Genomic DNA, 5,155 nt, shown 5'->3' with positions numbered 1-5,155 from the left:
CCCTTGGATTTCTATAGTATCTGAAGTACATGTTCAGCATTCAAACCCTTAACCAATAAGCACAGTGGTTTCAAACTCCCTCTGTCCATCAAGTACTTGAACACGAGATCCCATTTACTCTACAGCATCGAGCAATTGTTTATCTTTGCTTTTCATTTTTCTAGACACACTGGAGCTAAGAGGATGCTGTGAATATAATGATCCCACTAAGGTGTCATCCTACACCCCTTATAGCCATTTCTATAAGTTCAAACCTTGATTAATGATTCTTTCAGTGACCATCGAGGCATTTACACACATTTGCATCATCGTCTTTGATAGTTAAGGTAACTCATCGTCTCTACCCTATGTCGAGCAAAGATAAGATCTGTAAGTGCCTTTATTTCTTTCATTCTTTTATGATTTTCAACTTTATTCTTAAACACCTGGTACCTAGCTACAAGAAACGGCCTAAACAGAACAGGTGAGAGTACAGCGGGAACAGTGAACCCTAAATAGAACAGTTTCGTTTCTTTAGAGACATTATTCTTTTTTTCTCCCTTACACTTTTATAAGTAGTTTTTCCCCAAGTCATCCATTACACAGATCCACCACCAGCCTTAAGTTATGTCTACCATTACCAAGAATCTTCAAACAACACGTCCTTCGTTCTCCTGCGTCAGCCAGACTCTCTCATCAGTCATACCGTGTCGTACGTTCGCAACAACAATAAGACAACACAGGCCCTAAGAACACACCTTGTAGTAACAATGGCGCCACGGCGGCTCGCACCCTGAGTTGAACGCTCCACTAGGGAGACGAATGGCCGTTGTCAGCGGTAAAATGGTAGTTACGCGATGAGTAATGACACTTGGCTTTACAAACGACACCTCAGGCCTGGGAGGAAAAGGCGAGGTGGAGGGAGGGAAAGATGGGTGGGGGGAGAGAGAGAGAGAGAGAGAAAGAGTCACACAAGCACACACAGTCTCTCTCTCTCTCTCTCTCTCTCTCTCTCTCTCGGACTCGAGTGCGTTTGTCTCACACACACACACACACACGGTGTGTTAGGACAATGCCAAACCCGAGACACACACCTCATGACCAAGTGTGTAATTCCTCGCGTACTGTAATCGTGGTGGCAACGAGGGAAAATAACCCCTGGCGGTGCTGAGTAATGTGAACGCCAGCAAAAGGCCACATCCCCCGGGTGTTATGCGCAGACTGGCTTCACTGTCTCTTTGAGATTATCCTTATTTCCTCGAGTGCGATGGTGCGGTCCTTGAGTGCGATGGTGCGATCCTTGAGTACGATGGTGCGGTGCTTGAGTACGATGGTGCGGTGCTTGAGTACGATGGTGTGGTCCTTGAGTACGATGGTGCGGTGCTTGAGTACGATGGTGCGGTGCTTGAGTACGATGGTGTGGTCCTTGAGTGCGATGGTGCGATCCTTGAGTGCGATGGTGTGGTCCTTGAGTGCGATGGTGCGATCCTTGAGTGCGATGGTGTGGTCCTTGAGTGCGATGGTGCGATCCTTGAGTGCGATGGTGCGATCCTTGAGTGCGATGGTGTGGTCCTTGAGTACGATGGTGCGATCCTTGAGTACGATGGTGTGGTCCTTGAGTACGATGGTGCGATCCTTGAGTGCGATGGTGCGATCCTTGAGTGCGATGGTACGATCCTTGAGTGCGATGGTACGATCCTTGAGTACGATGGTGCGATCCTTGAGTGCGATGGTGCGATCCTTGAGTGCGATGGTACGATCCTTGAGTGCGATGGTGCGGTCCTTGAGTGCGATGGTACGATCCTTGAGTGCGATGGTACGATCCTTGAGTGCGATGGTGCGATCCTTGAGTGCGATGGTACGATCCTTGAGTGCGATGGTACGATCCTTGAGTGCGATGGTACGATCCTTGAGTGCGATGGTGCGATCCTTGAGTGCGATGGTACGATCCTTGAGTACGATGGTGCGATCCTTGAGTGCGATGGTGCGATCCTTGAGTGCGATGGTACGATCCTTGAGTGCGATGGTGCGGTCCTTGAGTGCGATGGTACGATCCTTGAGTGCGATGGTACGATCCTTGAGTGCGATGGTGCGATCCTTGAGTGCGATGGTACGATCCTTGAGTGCGATGGTACGATCCTTGAGTGCGATGGTACGATCCTTGAGTGCGATGGTACGATCCTTGAGTACGATGGTGCGATCCTTGAGTGCGATGGTGCGATCCTTGAGTGCGATGGTACGATCCTTGAGTGCGATGGTACGATCCTTGAGTGCGATGGTACGATCCTTGAGTGCGATGGTACGATCCTTGAACACAATCCATGAGTATGATGACACGCCCTTTGACATAACTCGTAAGTGTTAGGTCAAAGGGTCGTTCCGTCACGCTGAAGGGTCGTTCCGTCACGCTGAAGGGTCGTAAGGCCGTGCTCAAGGGCTGTGCCATCGAGCTCAAGAGGCCAAAAAAAGTTCCTATCCTAAATGGAAGCCGATCAATGACCAGGGTAGTGATGATGATGATGATGATGTAGTACAATCTGGCCATGACCTAAACTACAGTCCACCGAGCCACATGAGAGCACACGCTATTACGTTCTAGAACAAGCATATATATATATATATATATATATATATATATATATATATATATATATATATATATATATATATATATATATATATATATATATTTCCCTGGGGATAGGGGAGAAAGAATACTTCCCACGTATTCCCTGCGTGTCGTAGAAGGCGACTAAAAGGGGAGGGAGCGGGGGGCTGGAAATCCTCCCCTCTCAATTTTTTTTAATTTTCCAAAAGAAGGAACAGAGAAGGGGGCCAGGTGAGGATATTCCCTCAATGGCCCAGTCCTCAGTTCTTAACGCTACCTCGCTAACGCGGGAAATGGCGAATAGTTTGAAAAAAAAAAAAAAAAAATATATATATATATATATATATACCCCAAGTTGACAGACCCATGTAAGTATGTTTTAGTTCATTATCATTGATAACCAGAATTTCTGTCGATGGGTAGCCATTAACTAAGGGGTACCCCGCTCACTGAATGGTGAAAATGAGATTCCGGTAATTCTTAAGGAAAAATATTGGGAATCGATGTTTGAAATAGACACACTAAAGACTGTAATGACGAGATTCTTTTGTCAAAGACGCGATTCCAGAAAATTCCAGGGAAGAATGTAGAAAATCGACCTTTGGAATACACACACGAAAGACTGTAATCATAAAATTCTTGGACGAAAACGCGATTCCAGAAAAATTTCAAGAATGATTGGAGTATCGATTCTTGGAATACCTTATCGACATGAAACAGTGTAAATGAAGATCTCCAACATTTCGTAGTCATGACTTCAACAATCCTCATTGATTCCTTTGTACAAAATATGGATTATGGTGGAGAAAAGATACCATATCCATTTGTAGCAGCAATGAACATAATTAATCTTTCCTTGGACTTCAGAGTAGATTAGAACTTTCATCACTCCAAGGATTAATAATACACATGCCAAGTCTTGAATGTATTTCCTTTGGTTGAAAATGAAGTGGTGATGCAGAAAGACGTCACCAAATTACGTGACACTGACCTCGGCCATCGATCTCCCGACCCCAGAATCACTGAGTGACCTGTGACACACTCCGAAGGATCAACACACGTGCCAAAGTCTTAAAGAAATAGATCCAATGGAAGTTGACACCCCACCCCACCCACCCGAACGTCACCATTAAGGGAAAGGTCAAAGGTTATATACATATTTACACAAGCATAAAACACCATCATTAAATAATTTATATAACCTCAAGAACCCATCTCTATAAGGCCCCAACTTCTTTGAAGCTGCGCTCCACGCAGGAGCAGGGAAATGACATACTCTTTGTAGGGAGTGAAGTTTACTTACGAAGATACAGCCTTACTAAAGATGATTTATCGCTATCTATCTATCTATCTACCTATATATATATATATATATATATATATATATATATATATATATATATATATATTCCTTTCCGGATGTTCATGAATGTGAACGCCAACAGCATGTCAGTGTGTATACTACAAAATAAAATGAAAAAATCAATAAGATCAGCGGAAAATAAAAATCCTAGGTCCCACCGAGACTCGAACTCGGATTGCTGGATTCAGAGTCCAGAGTGCTAACCATTACACCATGGGACCAGCGGTGGGAGGGAGCTGACTTTAGCAGAAGACCTTGTTCAACATCGTCTGTGTCTGATGGTCAGCCTCCCTCCCTCCCTCGCTGCTTGTAACGCCAGCCTCCTTCCCTGCCAGCCTGCTTTCCTCCCTGCTTGGCAGCTCGCTTCCCTCCCTACTCGCTTGCGTGCCTTGCCAAACAGCCTGCCTGCTTGATATCTCCACCTGCTAGCCTGCCTCCCTCCCTGCTTGCCTACCTCCCTCCCTATCTGCTCGAAGCCCTCCCTGCTTGCCTACCTCCCTCCCTATCTGCTTGAAGCCCTCCCTACTTGCCTACCTCCCTCCCTATCTGCTCGAAGCCCTCCCTGCTTGCCTACCTCCCTCCCTATCTGCTTGAAGCCCTCCCTGCTTGCCTACCTCCCTCCCTATCTGCTTGAAGCCCTCCCTGCTTGCCTACCTCCCTCCCTATCTGCTCGAAGCCCCCCCTGCTTGCCTACCTCCCTCCCTATCTGCTTGAAGCCCTCCCTACTTGCCTACCTCCCTCCCTATCTGCTTGAAGCCCTCCCTGCTTGCCTACCTCCCTCCCTATCTGCTTGAAGCCCTCCCTACCTGACCAATCTTAACATCAATGGGTGGTTGGGGAGGGAAAGTCACAGTAGAGAATCAGAAGACAGTACCGGAGTGAATAGGTTTATTACGTAGGCTTTACTGATGTGTGTGGACGGGTTTGCCTGATGCCTATTTCTGGGTCCTCATTTGCATCCCTCCGCCACACTGGGGGAATGCGTGTGTAATGTGTTTCTTTGTTGGTTTAGAAATGAAATTCGCCAAGCCTATTACTGTCCAACCGTGTATTTCCATGACTGGCTGGTAGGGCCTCTCCCTGGGCTACGAGGCTCCGTAAGGAACCCGACATGATCCATATTAGTAACTCAGTCGAAATGGTTTATGTCTCTGTTGACCTCAAGGTTCTACCATATGTTTTGTGATGCTTCGCTTAAGCCCACG

The 5,155-nt window shown here is 46.6% G+C and overlaps 1 non-coding gene across 1 annotated transcript; it reads right to left on the bottom strand.

Moving 5' to 3' along the window:
• Nucleotides 1–4,099: 4,099 nt before the first annotated feature.
• On the bottom strand, nt 4,100–4,171 carry TRNAQ-CUG (transfer RNA glutamine (anticodon CUG)). The gene has a single exon. It is a non-coding gene; the product is annotated as a tRNA-Gln (tRNA).
• Between the last annotated feature and the right edge of the window lie 984 nt (nt 4,172–5,155).

This window comes from Panulirus ornatus, chromosome 50, assembly GCF_036320965.1.
Source record: "Panulirus ornatus isolate Po-2019 chromosome 50, ASM3632096v1, whole genome shotgun sequence".
Lineage (NCBI taxonomy): Eukaryota > Metazoa > Arthropoda > Malacostraca > Decapoda > Palinuridae > Panulirus > Panulirus ornatus.
The sequence above is the reverse complement of the archived record's forward strand: the minus strand, read 5'-3'. Positions and strand labels throughout refer to the sequence as shown.